Source organism: Gorilla gorilla, chromosome 10 (genome assembly GCF_029281585.2).
Source record: "Gorilla gorilla gorilla isolate KB3781 chromosome 10, NHGRI_mGorGor1-v2.1_pri, whole genome shotgun sequence".
Taxonomy (NCBI): Eukaryota; Metazoa; Chordata; class Mammalia; order Primates; family Hominidae; genus Gorilla; species Gorilla gorilla.
In genome coordinates this window covers 77,050,571-77,068,068 of record NC_073234.2, presented here as the reverse complement: position 1 = coordinate 77,068,068, position 17,498 = coordinate 77,050,571, and the positions used below count along the sequence as shown (strand labels likewise).

General features: G+C 38.0%; 1 protein-coding gene and 1 long non-coding RNA gene across 5 annotated transcripts in view; one reads left to right on the top strand and one right to left on the bottom strand.

The window, feature by feature from the left end:
* The window catches only part of SOX5 (SRY-box transcription factor 5), a 1,026,842-nt gene that overhangs the window by 684,736 nt on the left and 324,608 nt on the right, over positions 1 to 17,498 (bottom strand). The window lies entirely within an intron of this gene.
* On the top strand, positions 2,453 to 17,191 carry LOC134756519 (uncharacterized). Its single transcript, XR_010129251.1, has 5 exons — positions 2,453 to 2,545; positions 6,395 to 6,621; positions 6,945 to 7,052; positions 9,790 to 9,846; positions 17,048 to 17,191. It is a non-coding gene; the product is annotated as an uncharacterized lncRNA (long non-coding RNA).

The following is a 17,498-nucleotide window of genomic DNA, read 5'->3' as shown; positions in this document are numbered from 1 at the left end:
AAACATGAAGTTTCCTCCAAACAGTATTGAATAACCAAACTCATAGAGTCAGAAAACTATCATTATCTTTGGATTTATATCACATTTTACTCCACTTCCTATGTAGTAGCCAAAAGTCTGAAGAAAACATGTATTGACTTATTGTGTTTCGTGTTAGACACCTTATCTACACTGGTTTTTGATTTCACAACTACCCCATGAAGTGCCCATGGTTAACTCCACTTAACAAACGAGGATACTGGGTTGGACTTAGTTGTCTATGGTCCCATGTGACAGAGCTGAGATTTTAACTCAGGATGGCCTGATGTCAAAATCTATTTTCTTCCCAATATATCACATAACCTCTTCAAACTATGCCTGTGTATCAATTCCCCATTTTGTTTTCAAGTGTTTGCTAATGCATTAAATAAAGTAATTGTCACTAATATGGAAATGAGCTAGTCAGGTTATAGTGAAAAAAATACAAGACATGAATGCCTCCTCCACCCCATCCATCCACTCCTCCTTCTTCCTTTCCTTTCTTTCCTATATAGCACTTGCCATCTCTAAAATTAATTTGCTTTATAACCATGTCTATTTTGTTCATTGGTTTACCTCCAGCACTTAAAACAGAGCCTGACTTGAAATAAGAGTTTAATAAATACTTAGTAGATGAATAAATGTATTTCATGAGAACATGTGTAAGTTCTTCTTTTTACTAGTTAAGTGTCTCTTGACAAATCTACTAGCCTCTTTCAGCTTTTAAATCTCCATTTCTTAATGCAATACTACCTAAGGTTGTTATAAGTTTAAATTTATTCACTCAAAAACTGCCCACTGAGCACCTACTACATGCCAGATACTATTCTAAGCAATGTGATCACAGCAGGGAACAAAATGGACAAAAATCTCTCATGCAGCTTACAGTCTGGTGAGTAAAGAAAGACAAGAATACAACACAATGTATTAAATAGCAACAAGTGCTTTGGAGACAAAAACAGTTTGTAGATAAGAATCTGAGAGCAGGATCTGCAATTTTAAGCGGTGACTAGAAAAGAAGATATATGAGTAAGGAGGTGAGGGATGTGTAAATTGGGGAAAGAACTTTTCATACAGAGTAAATAGCATGATGGCATACTGTATTTTCAGAATGGCTGCAATGGAGTGAGTGAATGCAAGAGTAATAGGAAGTGAGGTCAGATAAGCCAGGGGGAAGGCAAGGGTTGTGTAAGGCCTTGTAGGCCATAGTTAGGATACTGGCTTCTGTTCTTAGAAAAATTAAAAGCCAATGTGGAGGTTTGAGCATAAGTGGAAAATCAGGTGACTTAGGTTTTAATTGGTTCAATATTTCTCAGTGAGGTTGTTATTGGCATTCTGAGTGGACAGCTCCTCTTTTTCCCCCCCTCACCACCAAGCACATGGCAGGCCATTTAGTGTCTCTAAACTGGGCCCATGAAATGCCAGTAGAACTGCCCTGGTCTTTTGACCACCAAAAATGTCCCTATTTATTTCCAGGGCTATGTTAAGAATAAGCTTAAAGTAGGTCAGGGTAGAGTCTATTTTAATATTCCAGGCAATGGTTTATTTTCTCTTGGGCCAGAGTAGCAGTGGTGAATGTGGAATTTTTTTTTTCTGCACGGAGGTTTTGCCAGTGGACTGGACAGGGGTATGAGTGAAAGCTAGGAGTCAAGGATGACTCCTACATGCTTAAAACGAGCAAATAGAAGGATGGAATTACTATTCGCTGAAATTGTGAAGACTGAATGTGGGTGGAGCAGATTTAATGGAAAAAGCAGGCGTTCATCAAGGCACGTTACAAACTACCATGTAAAAGCGATATATCTAGGTTTTATGCAAGAATTTCACGAAATGACGGAATGGGAACTAGTTCTGAACTGAAGGATTTTGTTAGAGCATGTTTTGGGAGGGGATAGGATTAATAGAAATAAGTAAGTGAATAAATGATTACTGATAACTAGTTGTAATATATTAGCTCTTCCAAGCAATTAGATTATGCTAAGAAACATTTAAAAAATATATAGCCCAAAGGATTGAATCTAATTGTGGGATTTCAAACAATACATGGTATGGTGGTAGGCAGGCTTTTAACACTGTTAAAATCACACTGTGCCCATACTGCTTGGAATAGACACCCTACAGTGAGACTAAGGCTGAACCTTGGGAAAACAGTGGGTGATACAACTGTCCGGCACCCCATACTGACTAAGCATCACCACTTTCAACACTGCAGAGTCAACTGGTCAATATATGTGACCTTTTCTCTATTCATGAGTAATTCGAGGATTTCAAATGAAAAGCCATGTCCAGATATTATTTAGATGTTTCTTCATGTGTAGAGTTGAGTCGTCCTTCCAGACAGATGAAATTATTTGAATGAACACAATAAACTGATTGACACAAACACACAATTTAGAGTTGCTAGGAGGAAGTGGCTGATTGCATCACTGTCAGAACATTTTCCAGCATTCTGCCTGCTCTTAAGAATAGAAAAGCAGCATTCTGAACAGCAATGCTCATCACATAAACATGAAGTTTCCTCCAAAAGGTATTGAATAACCAAAGTCAAAGAGTCAGAAAATATTCATTATCTTTGGATTTACATCACATTCATGAACACTGTATCTCAAGATTTCTTGTTAATATTCCCCATGATTAGATACAAGTGAGGTATTTACATTCCAAAAGAAGTCCCAGGCCTGGCACAGTGGCTCACACCTGTAATCCCAGTACTTTGTGAGTCCAAGGCAGAAGGACTGCTTGAGGCCAGCATTTTGAGACCAGCCTGAGCAATGTAGCAAGGCCATCTTTACACTGAAAAATTTTTAAATTAGCCAGGCATGTTGGCATGTGCCTGTAGTCCCAGCTACTCTGGAGGCTGAGGTGGGAGGATCGCTTGAGCCCAGAAGGTTGAGGCTACAGTGAGCTATGATCACACCACTGCACTCTAGCTCAGGCAATAGAGTGAGACCCTATCTCAAAAAACACAAACAAACAAACAAAAAAAACAAAAAACAAACAAACAAACAAAAAAACATACACACACGAATGAGTTTTGCTTCCGTTAGAAAATGTCATCACGTTTCAGACTGACTCGACCTATTGTTAGAGATGCTTTTTCTGTGACACTAGTGGAAGAGAACTGGACGCAATTCTTCAGGCAGGTGGCATCTCCAATCACCAGTTAGCTAAAGAATTTAGAAGCGTTATGCAAAGGTGGTCGCTTGAACTAAAGTGGAAAGGAAAGAGATCAAGAAGCAGCAGTGGCAGACAGATGCCCCACTGGCTTCGCATTGTTGTTTCGCTGGAAGGACATAGTGTGTCATAACGAATTACCATTAATTTGAGCCAGCAGTACTATTAGATTGAGCCCGGCAACCCAGGATGACAAACAGTGCCTGCAAGATCATCTAATGAGGGACAAGGCTGCTTCAGTTGTGCCGCTTCACTCAATTAGTGGACGAGGCTTTTAATGCCGCTCTGCACAACTAAAGCAATTTTGATTACTTAGAGCTAAGTCTCCATTTAGAATGTTTCGGAAGCTGACACAGTTTTTTTCTTTTTTTTTTTTTTTTTGGCCTTTTTAAATATAAATTATCTAGAGAGTATTTGAATGGTAATAAGCTATTTGAAAGCCAATCACATTATTCCTTATTTTTGCTTAATATTGAAATATATTTTTTAAAAGTTCAAATGATAGAATTTACTCTAGCAAATGAAATGTAAATAAGATAGCAAATGATTAAGAATATTCTGAGGATGTATGTGTGTGTGTGTGGGTGTGTGTGTGTATGCAGGCACTATGTGTGTCTCTCTGTGCCAGAATTACAGTTGGTGAATTTCACTTCATCAGCCAACATTATCAGGAGGGTTGCATATTTATTCTATATATCCACATTTTTAAAAAATTTCAGATCTTGCCTTCTTTGGCTGGGAGCATTTATATCTCATAGCTTTTGATATAGGGAACTGATGTTTCTACTTCATTATTTTTTTCACTATGTCACTGCATGAGCACTGATAAGTGCAATGGTATGACTTATTTAATATTGTGATCATTGATTTATCTCATAACTAAAACCTTACCCACACAGAGGCTACATAGGCTAAATAAATTCCTTCCATTCTCTTTAGAAACACACAGGGTGCTCACTCTCTCTTTACACAGCATTCTCCCATCTTCTAGTTTTCTATTTAGTGTGTTGAATTCTCAGACTGCCGCCCCTGGGTGAAATTTTGCTTATTTAATTATAAGGTCATTGGATAAAAGAAATTACTCAAGTGCCAGACACACAGTAGGTATCCATACATTTTGGTTATATCGAACACAAATTCTACCCAGATCAAAAGTATAAACCTCATTGTGACACGAACATACCCTCCGCTTTCTTTCCTTTGCTCAGGTGGAAGGGAATGTCAGGACCAAAATTTGAGAACATGAATCTCTAGTTATACCTAACCCATCACCAAAATCAGCTTGCCTACCAGTAATTTTCTTTAAAAGCTCAGTGCTTAAAGGAGGTCCAATACAAGCCAGTTTTTCAATGATACATACACATAGTCACATCTTTGTTTCATAAAAGCACTGTAACAACCCAAAAAATAAAGTCATTTAGGGAAGAAAATTGGAAAAAGCTTTGAAACTTTAAAACTTCTGGGCATCAGGAAAAGCCATTAGTTGAGTAAATTAACAATTATCAGAGGTTTTATTTTTCCCCACTTAGAGTTATATTTCATTTTCTTAAAATAATTTCAACAATGGCTAATTTCTTGTCTCCAAAATAGTTAACACCAAAAGCACATGCTACACACTCAGGAGAGCTGGTTACACATTAGTAGAAAACTGTACTTCATTGTCATTGTTGATGTTGTAAATAAAAATTAAAGCAGAAAGACAATATGGTTCATTAGGAAGCAAGTAATATTTCCTATGATGGTGTTATATTTTTAATGATTGTAATGACTTACAAACTGGCAAATAATTTGCATAGATTCTATATCCCCTCTTCCCAGAATATATAAGAAATCACATCACCGACTCAAATTATAATTGTAAAAGTAGAAAAAATGATTAATAGTTCCATTTATTCTCGTCTCTCGCCAAAAGGGGTGGTAGGAGAAAAGGAGAAAGAATTCCTGTTAGTTGCAGGAATCAAAGAAACGTAAAGTTTAAGTATTAAATATAGTGGGATAGTACCAGTAATATGTACAAGTCAGTAGGAATCAATCTCTTAAGTGCTTCCCCCTTCACTTCTCTTTGTTCTTTAGGAGAGTATTGGCCTGAAGTACCATTAACAATGATTACCATTGGGCTTTCCATCCAAGTTAATATCTAACATCTCAGATATGTTCTCATCTTCGATCAAAATTTACTTTTAAAACATATATAATATTCTCATGGTTCAAAAAAAAACTATGTAAGATAACTATGGACTCACTTCCATCCCCATCCCTTTTATTCATTCACACCCACACAATATACATTGTTATTTTCTTGATTAAGGCTTATACTTCCTGTATTATTGTAGAAACAAACAAATGTATGTATTTATTCTTATGTGCCCTTCTTTCTTATGCAAAAGACAGCATTCTATATATACTTTTGAAGTTTTCTTTAAAATTTCCACCTAAGAATCTTTCTTGGAAATGTCTCCATATTACTGCATAGAGATCCTCCTCATTATTTTATTTTATTTTATTTATTTATTTATTTATTTATTTATTTATTTATTTATTTATTTATTTTGAGATAGAGTCTCACTCTATCCCCCAGGCTGGAGTGCAATGGCGCGATCTCGGCTCACTGCAACCTCTTTCTCCCGGGTTCAAGCAATTCTCCTGCCTCAACCTCTGGAGTAACTGGGATTACAGGCACCCGCCACCATGCCCAGCTAATTTTTGTATTTTTAGTAGAGTTGGGGTTTCATCACATTGGCCAGGCTGGTCTTCAACTCCTGACCTCAGGTGATCCACCCGCCTTGGCCTCTCAAAGTGCTAGGATTACAGGCATGAGCCACCACGCCCGGCCTGTACAAACACTTCAGTAGCAAGAAACAACTCTTAACTTTCTTTAAATTTAGGACTTATATTAGGGGTTTCAAAACAGTGATTGAATGAATGAATGAATAAATAAATCTACTGGATCCAACAGCAGTCTGACACAAGAGCTTGAGGATAGTTCTCAGCAAATATAAGCCTGATTTAGAGTTCTGAAGGCAGGCAGGTGTATTTAGCAATAGGTTTTTCCTACTCTTCGGAAAATGAGGCAGCCTGGAGATGAGGTAAAGACCACCTTTCCTGCAGTTCCTACGTAATGGACGGGGTGCATCCTGGTTTGTGGCTTGAGGCTGCTGTTTGTCCAAGTAACACATTCATTCTGTTGTTGTAACCCTTACAGGAATGATGACTAATGCTTTGAGGAAACAGCAGAGGTCAGACAGCAAGCCCAGAAAAACCTGCCAGCACCAAGAGGGTGTCCTCAACAGGCGCCTGGGGGACATATTATTCTAACTGAAGAGACCAGAGCTTCCCCAGGAAGGGAAGAGGAGAGAAATGAAGAACGTCTGTGTTCATGTTTGCCAAAAACAAAAGTCTGAGAAATCTCTGAGAGACTCTACATGGGAGGTGAAATTTACCTTTTCTAAGACTATTGTTGATTTTCCTTTTACCCTTGAAGTGGACTGAAATATCACTAATGGTGAGAGGAAAGCTCAGAGGTTCTATTAAAGAATGTGAAATAGGTTAATGCTTCTGCACCAAGATTTGATTGAATGTTAATACCGGGTTTTAAAATTCACTTGTATCATTTATAATACAAATACCTGATTCACCTGCATTCTTTTGGTGGGGGGCGGTGAGGGAACCTGGGGTGTGAATGGCCTCCTAAGCAGCAAAATCATTGCTAATATCAGCATTTTGCTGTCTCATCATCTAATTATCACATACAGGGCACTAATCGAAGCACCTCATTTAAAGTGGGAAAAGCTTTGCTAAGGGCAGATGATTCAGCACGGTATCCTTCGATGAGTACTGTCATCTCAAGTCCTTTTTAAGAAGTAGGTATTGTGTAACTAATAAGTAAAATGAAAGCATAGAGTTTACTAATAAGTTACATGTTCCATTTTTTAGTCTCTGTAGTCACGATCATCCATTTTCCCCAAAACTGCCCTGTCACATAATAATATGCATACATACAAAACTTATTTCGTGTTTAAAAGGCATCCCAGAGAGATGAGATGTGGATGGGTGTGAAGAGTGGATCTGGGGAACCGAATGGGTGCAGATGTCTCCACTGACAAAGAGAAAGGCATATGGCTTCCTTCCTCCCTGGTGTGCCTGGGTCTCAGAGAGAGCTCTAGATTTCCCTGTGATAAGCTTCTGCTTTCGAGCTCCACTGGGAAGATATTTTGTATGCCACAGAAAACCAAGATGTTTGCATTCCCACCAATCCAGGGATAAAGCATTTTCCTCATACAGACACAAAACATACAGTATATGAATGTTTAATGGAGGCTAAAACTGGGAGAGGAACAGAAAACAAGAACAGAGCAGGTTAAAAAAATATCTGGTTTCTCTCTATCAAAATACTAATTAAAATTCATGTTCATGGGGATGATTATACATATGTTTTTGAACTAAAAGTCTAACCTGGCACTATTTTTTGGCCTTATTTTTGTGACAACATTTTTGTCCATATGGCATGAAGTGAATCATTTTACATCTTTTTTTAAGCTCTATGTGTTTTTCTTGTTGTCTATTCCCTCTTCTCCCACCACACACACACTGGCAGCCGCTACCAAGTTACCAAATGCCAACTCAACCCTGCAAGCTGGCTGCATGGAGCTATATAGTACTGGCATCTTCCTTTCTTTGCAGAAATATTCTCTGTGTGTGTGCGTGTGTGTGCGTGTGTGTGTCTGTCTCTCTCACACATGCATGCATGCACACACCCCACATACATACCATTGAAGCACCCTGAATATTTCTCCTTCATTTCCATGCTAATCTTTCAACTCCTCGGGATTCTGCCCAGCTTCCAGTGTGTGTGCGGCACTGGCTGCTGGCCTGCTGCAGAAGGCCACACCAGCTTATTTGGTGCCTCTCACCCCTGGCCTTCCTTCTCCATGGCATTCTGACAATTAGTGGTTCACTTAAGAACTGCTATAAATTAATGGTTAATCGAGCCCATATAATTAGTTTATTCACAACAAAGTGCAAGACCCATGATTGTCCAGTGGTTCTCCCCCAACCCCAATCTCTCGTTTTAAAACTTACAACAATCCATATCCCCACTTTTGCAGACAGGAGAACGCCCCTTATCTGTAGTGCAGCCACACCGCCTGACCGCTTGGGTTGTGGATGGCACACGTTTTGTACACGTGCTGCCTCCACCAGCATCAGGCACCGCCGAGTTTGTGTGGAAGGGCAGCAACTCCACCTAACAAATGTAACTTTAACAACAGTAAAACAACCTAATAGCTTAGCATGCCAGGGGGCTAATGTGGCGGGCCATTTACTGCTGCACTAAATAGCCCCAGTTTGATTCTCATTGCCAAGTGTCGAACTGAGAATTGCAAGGCAGGAGTAGCTCCTAATTCATTAGATAAAGGGGGTCATTGCTCATAGGGCTGGGGAAACTGTAGAAGCATAAGAAAAAAAAATAAACAAGGCATTCCCTTTTCAAAGGCCATCAAAACCCGGGCTAACCATGGTCAGGAAAAGCAGAGGCTGCTTTCTTGGCACTCATATGCTAACTCCTAACTTTGGGTAAATGTGCTTTGTTTTGCAATGTTCATCTGGAAAGAGACTAGAAGAGGAAGGGATCCTAATATTGAGCCATGTCATTTATTATTTGTAAATCACTTTGACACCCTTGGAACAAAAGCAGCAACACAAGAACAAAGTATATAATTCAGCCTTGGCTGTAAAATGAGCCACTGACATGTCCCTGCCAGCTATTCCGCCTTGTGTGCCCTGAAAAAGTTGCTATGGATGGTTGTGACCCGGCTAATAGGCTGGGCAGGAAAAAGACCGCTAGCAATAAAAGGGAGAACAAAATTCTTGTTAATATTGCCACATCTGATAATATTGTCTTTCTTTTTCCTTTTTATTTTTATTCCAGGCAGTTATAAAGAGTTCTAAGTTCAAACTGCCCTCACTGGTCATCATAAGGTTATGTGGACAAAACAGTTCCCCTATCTTGTTTTTTAATAGAAAAGAGAAATCATCAAAAATTTCAAATGAGATCCCTAAAATGGGACATCTTTCTTTCCTGAACATTAGCCCTAAAACAACTGATTTCTCTCATTCCTGCCATCACTCAGATTGGCCTTGAATTACCTCCCAATAGGCCTCCCATGTGCTTCTAGATGAGAGTGTGTAATGGGGGATCTGTTAATTAACTAGAAGCAAAGTTGCACGGTGGGGATCAAACACTGGATACGTCCTAAAACTCCCACAGAGAAGATGAAATGCAGCGCAAACTTTAAAGACTTCCCGTCATTAGCTGAGACCTTGCTGCTCCTGGCCCAGACCCCTCCTGTTTCTGAGAACAATGAGGACAATGATGGCAGAAATGAAATAGTGCAGCCAGGAACAAAGGAACTAGCTATTTACTGGTAGAAAAAGAAAAAAAGCTGGGGGAGGGGGAGAAAAACGGAGAACTTTCTTTTTCCGTGGTTCCTGTCTACTTTTAATTAATTTATGACTGCCAGGGAATTGCAGAGAGCACACCCAAGCGCATTGTACCCCAGCTTAGTGTTAATATATGTAACATCTTCTATTTACTCCCAGGAAAAGTGCAACCCGCTGGAGAAAGAGAGGGACTCCGAGGAAGGAGAGAGAGAAGAGGTTGGAATGAAAGAATATGGACAATCTGTCAGGCTGAACTTTCACACTTAAGATCAGGGTTCAAACTAGAAGATGATAAAAACAAAGGAAAACAAAGCCGACACCGTCCCAGGAGTAACATACCCTCTTAGATCACTGTAAAACGCAAGAATCATGCCCTGACACAAAGCTCAAATTTTGCAATTTTCAGAGGTTTCCTGGTAACTTTCATATAAATGTACATAAATATCATGTCAAAGCAAAAGCACATAGTCATGATATTGACTTCTTATTCTTCCCTGCTTCTTGACAAGATAAATCTAAAAAATGGCACTGAAAATTGAGAGAACAGCTGAATAACAAAACCTGACTAGTAAAGAACTTGGTCCTCATTTTGCATTCCCTGTTTTTGAAGAAATCAAATCAGGAAATTTCCGTTATCTAAATCACAGGTTTCAATAGGATTAAGAGAAGAAATAAGAGAAGCAACAAGGTGCACAGAAAGCCAGCTCTGACCTTTGTTATTTCATGTTGAAGCTCTTACTTTGAGATGGACCAGGAGATGAAGAGAGCCATTATTCAGAGAAGCAGCTCTTGCTCTTCAAATTTCAGTTAATATGGCCACATTAGAATTATTTTATTTTTAAACTTCAGTAACAAGGCTCTCTTTCCTGTTTTCAACTCATATGTTTAGAATAATCAGTGGAAACTCTGCAAATGGATGAAACAAGCAAATCCCCCAGGACTGTTTTGTGACTGATTTTCTTACTTCTCACCTATCTAATATGAACGGTTTAGATTTTGCTAAGCTCAATCATAAACTCAACTCTAGGGGGAAAAAAGTCTTAAGCATATGGTTCAACCAACTGAAAATGCTATGCAATCAAAAGCAAGTGTAGGCTAGAGGTTTACCATTAGCTGCTTGTACATTCTAACCAGTATTAAAGATTAACTCCACAACAAAGTGAAAGATACACTGTCGGTTACTGAGAAACTTATCGAATGTCTCTACACATATACTCACAAAGAGTAAGGGAGATTCCTCACCACGTTTTGTGATTGATACGACTATGCCGGTTACCACTGCTGATATGGTAGAATGGCATAAAAGAGTAGGAATGAAAGGGCCCACAGTTATATTCCTTCCACCTAAAAACTAACTGTGTGTCTTCGAAAGCATTATGTACTCTACTTGGTCTAAGTTTCCTTGAGGATGATAATTCTCCTGATCACTTCATAGGGCTGTTTTGAGTGTTGAATGATATATATCAAAGTATTTTTTAAAAATCCATTTACTTTCAGTTTGACTGTCCTGAACTGTTCCTAGAACAGTGCTGGATCCAAAACAAAAGGTATTCAGAAACTAGGAATCTACTTTAGGGTTACCAATTTCTTTGTGATTTTATAATTATCTTCAAACGTTCTGAACAAATTTGTAACTCAATCTAGGAACAATCACTTTCTAAAATCCACTTCAGATGATTCCATCTTGCCTTTCATTCACCTGTGTTTTTTCTTTTTTTTCCCTGTCCACCTACCATGGTATCTTGTGAGCAGGCTGACAATATTTTCTCCAAAGACAGTAATGGCTTACCTATTTTTGACTTCATTCATCAATTTTCATCTTCCTGTTTATGTAACATTCTATTCACACAATATTCTCTAAAATTCTTAATATACTTTGCTAACCTTTCAGAGCTTCTGAAATATGGGGATAACTCCAGAAATTTCCTTACATTTAACAAGAGTTCTATAGGTAGCAGCAAAATCAAAATAACGAAGAACAATGACAGAGCCACACTTATGGCTGTAAAGATGTAAGAACGATTTCTTGACACAAAGAGAAGCATACTAATACTTAATACTTTCAGGATTCAATTAACCAACAATAAAAAAGTAAATCTATTCCTGAGACAAGGAAGAATCCTTCAAGGGAATAATCCTGATCATTAAGATCACAGTTGCTAGAGACACGTCCCAGGACAGGAAGGCAGGCCAAATATTGCTGATTTCTGGCTCTAAGAATGACTTGATATGAGTCAAACCTCCTGATTTAATGAATAATTCTATTGGTTAGATATCTTGGCAAGGGAAAAATGTATGTAACCTGGCTTTCATGGCCACTGCAATAGCTTTGAGAAGTACCTGCATACCACTCACTGCGTAGGTATTCTGTCCGGCCTATGTAGTGTTCACATTTTTAAAAAAGTATTTTCCACTATTTAGAAATTGAGACATTTCATATAATATCCATATTTCTGACACTTAAAAAAAAAACTTGGATGATCTGTCAATGCTATGCCCACCCTTCCACATGGCAGCAATCTACTAGTATTAAATGGAAGCCACCATGTGATAAAAACACATAGCCCTTGGGTTCATCCCAGTCCTCACCAGTCTGTCTGGCTTCTGTATAAGTTGAGTTGTTGACACCTGAAGTTTTTGAGTAGGCTTTAGGGGAATGAAGTAGTAAAATATTCAGAAACTGTTCTCAGAGCATAGATTTCACAGCTGTTCCCTCTTATGCCTAACTTCATGATGAAAGACAAAAATGTGAAAACCGATAGAAAATACAAGATAATAGTCACACAAACGAAATGAGAAATGGATAATGTTTAAATAAATGCAAGAAAAATAGGATAAGGGTTAAAAACTTTAGAGAACATCCTAACCAATATAATAATATGAATAACAATGAAAATATAAAAAGCACACCAAGGAAAGCTAATCAATACAAATTATAAAATTGTAGATGATTATGAAGACAAAACAAATATAAAGAAAAATTTACAAGCAAAAAGTATGCCACAGAAACCATAGCTTAATACAATGAACTAAAATTATGTTAAGGAAACAGAGGCACAATTACAGAATTGAGGATCAAAGAATAACTGTGAAAATGTGGAAAAGGGAAAAAGTTAAATTTAAGTGGCACGTCAGACTTCAAAGTTGCACAAACCTTTGTGTAAGCGAACTTTAAGTTAGCTTTGGACAATCTACCCACACAGTTGTCTTTCCAAATGAGGGTTTTCTAGAAGGCAACACTTAGTTGGTAAGGTTTGCGAGTTTTCTGAATTTGGGACATTCAAAATAAGACTGCAGTGAATGAAACTGTCAAAGTTGCTATTTGTCCCTATTGGGATATGATGCAGCCAGCACAAGGAAGACCTATGTGCATATTTGGCATTAAGTAACCAGACAGGTTTTTTAATAGATCCCAGGAGAGAACAAGCTGGATAATAGAATCATGTGTCTTCAACATGCTCGAGGATGAACAGATCAAAGATCAGAACTCGTACCATGACTTTTATCTAGGAAAATGTACTCAAAATAATAAAAGAAAGGCACAACTTTCTTTCCAAACTGTCAAGAACAATCTTTAGGGAAACTTTGTTTCATGAGCTCTTGGTTCATATCCAATTTGGGCTGTCCCAATCTACACGTGGAATCCGAGGCCAACTTCCTCATACTTCCTATTGTGCTAGGGCAGTTTCTGCCCACTGTTCTATAATGTGTGCTTGGGAAAAGAAAGATAATTTTAGTATCAGTTGAAAGGGTCATGCCAGAGGACCTAGAATATTTCACAGCATAATTGAGAAGGCAAATATTTTGCAAAATCATATTCGATCATTTATTTTTTCAGTGTCACAAGAATCTAAAGGATTGTGTGTGCCAGAATTTCTGAAATTACTGACATTTACCATATAAACAACACAATTTTTAAAAAATTTCAATCAGTAGAATGTAAAGCTTCCTAAAATACACCACATATTTACCTATCATGTTAAAGAGAGAGGGCTAAAGATAACAATCTTCGTCACCAAGCCTGGAGTGCAGTGGCACAATCTCGGCTCACTGCAACCTCCACCTCCCAGATTCAAGCAATTTTCCTGCCTCAGCCTCCCGAGTAGCTGGGATTACAGGTGTGCACCACCACGCCTGGCTAATTTTTGTATTTTTAGTAGAGACAGGGTTTCACCATGTTGGCCAGGCTGGTCTCGAATTCCTGACCTCTGGTGATCCATCCACCTCAGCCTCCCAAAGTGCTGGAATTACCAAAGTGCTGGTGAGCCACCACGCCCGCCAAAATAACACCTTTTGATGGCTTATAATTATGCTAAGAAATATCACAATTATATTTTGAAGGATTCTTAATGTTTATAGAGTTGTTAAATGCTACAGTGATGGTTCTCATTAGGGGTCGATTTTGCCCCTGCCCAGGGGACCTTTAGCAAAGTCTGGAGACAATTTTGTTTGTCCCAAGTGAGGCGGGAGTGAGAGGGGGTGCTCGTACCATCTAGTGGGCACAAGCCAAGATTGCTGCTAAACATCCTAAAACACAAAGGTCAACTTCTTCCCCATAAGAATTATCTAACCCAAATGTCAACAGTCCTGAGGATAACAGAACCCTGCACTACAATAAACTGGATCAGTCTATTATGCCTGCAGTATTTGCATGAGATTTTTGTTTTGTTTGTTTTGCTTTTTAAAATCTCCTCTGTACTGTCTCACACTAGAAAGACTTCGGGATGGCCCTTCATCTTTCTGATTTGCTACATTATTCTGCTGTGGCTTGGAAAACATTTTTTTCAAGCTTCAGACAATCATATAGCCTATGAAAGATGACATTAGAGCTATCTTATGAGTAAAGCTTAGCAGCTCAGAGGCACAGAGTAATAATGTAATATTTTCTAAGCTTACTTTGGTTCATATTTATTCAATTAGTAGAGGTAAATAAAATAATTTAATATTTTCTAAGCTTATTTTTGGTTCATATCTATTCCAATTACTAGAGGTCACTGGACTTCAAATATGTGAAGGAAAGTTTCTGGTTTATTCAAAACTAAAGAATCAACTAACAAATGAAAACTCATAAAACAAAATAATAGAAACCCTACATTAATTTGTACTCTACTAATATGACTAATAATATCTTGAAAAAGGTTGAGCTAAAATGTGCCTTCTACTATGAGTAATTATCATAGCCAAATTCATATCATAAATAAGACCCAGAGGAAGGGCAAAATGTTTATCTTCTTAAGAAAGTATCCTTTATTATATGTACTTAATTTTTTATGAATTTCATTACAACTAGTGATTTCATATGTTAATGATACTTAAGTCTCGTCTATCTCTAATTTTCCATAGTCAACTTTATCTAGTTTATGCTTTTGAGACTAATACAATTAAAAATTTTTTAAATAAAGCTACTTATATCCAAGACTTTCCTTTTAATTAGTCAGAAGTCGGGAAATTGTAACTAATAGACAACTTTGCATGATCCATTCTGGGAGTAATAAAGAAGTAACAGTCTGGGTGTGGTGGCTCACGCCTGTAATCCCAGCACTTTGGGAGGCCAAGGCGGGCAGATCACAAGGTCAGGAAATCAAGACAATACTGGTTAACATGGTGAAACCCCGCCTCTACCAAAAAAACACAAAAAAATTAGCCGGGCGTGGTGGCGGGCACCTGTAGTCCCAGCTACTTGGGAGGCTGAGGCAGGAGAATGGCGTGAACCCGGGAAGTGGGTTCACTGCTTGCAGTGAGCCTAGATCACACCACTGCACTCCAGCCTGGGCAACACAGTGAGACTCAGTCTCAAAAATAAATAAATAAATAAATAAATAAAATAAAATAAAGAAGTAACAGTGATGAATCAGGTGAAAGAACTTGTGTCATTCTTCTCATATCTGTTAGTCTATGTACCTAGTGCTGAGAGGTGTTGCTTGATGTTCTAATCCACTACATTCATCAACCAGACTACACATTAAATTCATTAACTTAATGATATAGAGTTACCACCTGTAAATTTGAGAAACTGTGAAGATGAAATTTAGAATTTCCATAGGAAAAAGTTTTCAATTCCAGATTGTTGCAAGCTAGCATGGAAGAAATTGGCCAGGAAGCACAAACAGCTAATTTCTGATTCACTGCAATTGCCACCACAAAGGCCAGTCTTGGGCTGACTGATGTACACAGGACTATTTGGTTACAGTTTCCTTATCTTCTAATTAAAGACTCTGAAATTCAGTTGTGGAAACCAGGGAAAGATTATAAGCAAGAAGCAGAGTTGAATTCAAATTTGCAAAGCACTTGGTTGGCAATAAGACACCAATTCTTTGTTGAATTGAATTCAATTCTTGTTTCCAGTTCTTCAGCCTTTAACCACAGGGATTCTAGCCTGTATTTCTGTAATGATTCACAGTAGAGGAGCTTGAAGGCATGAGTGCAGGTGAAAGTAATAAACATGCGGGGGCACTGAGTGAAAGGTCAATCCCAGCCCCTCAAAAATAGGTCAGTATCCACAACTCAAAAAAAAAAAAATGTAGATCTGGAATGCTCAGTGAATCCTCTAGAAGCCTAAAACAGGGCATCAGTTGGGAAAAGATTAAGAAACTTTGCCACAGTCCTTTGATCATTAAAGGCGTACATGTCTACTAGAAAATGAGAAGCTGCCAAGAAATTGATAATTTTTGATGTAACGACTCCAGAATACAACTCCCAGCAGCTTATGTATGCTCTGAATTTACCATGTTAGTGGGTATGAATAAATGTTATTGGGCATAAATACATTTCAGACCCCTACTGGAAGTCAGGGAAGCTAAACCATTTGATTGGTATCTTAAGAAGGATCCCTTAATACTTCCTGAGACAGAGTTTCCCAGAGATGCCCTGAGTCCTGCTCTTCTAAGGTTTGGGGCACTAGGATACTCCAATATCCTACAACTTTTTGAAAAACACCTGGCTAGTTCACTGTCATATGGAACCAAACGAACCTTAGTTGATTAATTGAACTTTAATTGGTCAATATGAAAGTCGTTAATAATGTAAGCTTTATTCATGTATGTAGATTATTGGATACTAATAATAAACATTCTAAAAACCAGAAGTTAAAGTTTAATTTGTAATTTTCTTCAAAAGTTTAATTTGTAATTTCCTTAAACTAACCTAAAATGTGAATAAACTCCAAGCCTGGAAGTCGTAAGACTTTTTTTTTTTTTCATAAGCAACCTGATAAGGAAAAAGGTAACAATTATGAAATATTTGAACTAGTCAAGTTGTATTTTTCTAAACATACATAATGAACTTCTTTTGTTTGCTATTGATAATATACTATTTTATTTAATTACTTATTTCATGTGTACTATCTTGTTTACATATATAGCCTATGGAAGTCATTATGGATTAACTTTGCCTGATATTTCCAATGAATTCTCCACAGCATCAAGCACAAATGATGATCTCCTAGGACAGTGGCAGCTTCTGAGAATGCACAGGAAAGTGACCAGGGAAAGAATGATTCCATCTCCAGGAATCCCTGGTGCTCTTCAGAGCCCAGACAGGCCCCTGCTGGGCCATGGTAACTGAGAAACTGAGAAGCAGATACAGTGGTCCCTATGTTGGCAACCTCAGCTGAAGAGGAACAACTCTCTCTATAATCAAGGTACCAAGAATAAAGAACAAGTGCAAATTATTTATTTTCTTACTTTTAGACTCCTTTTAGGATAACAAAGAAAGAATTTTGTATAATAAAGGGCCATGACACAACTACATAAATTTCCAAGAAAACATAAAGTTGCTGAAAGAAAGGATTACGGATGAAGACCCCTTAAGAGTAAAATAGAACATCTTTTCTCTCCATGGTGGATAGCAGAGAGGCAGAGAGAAAGAGA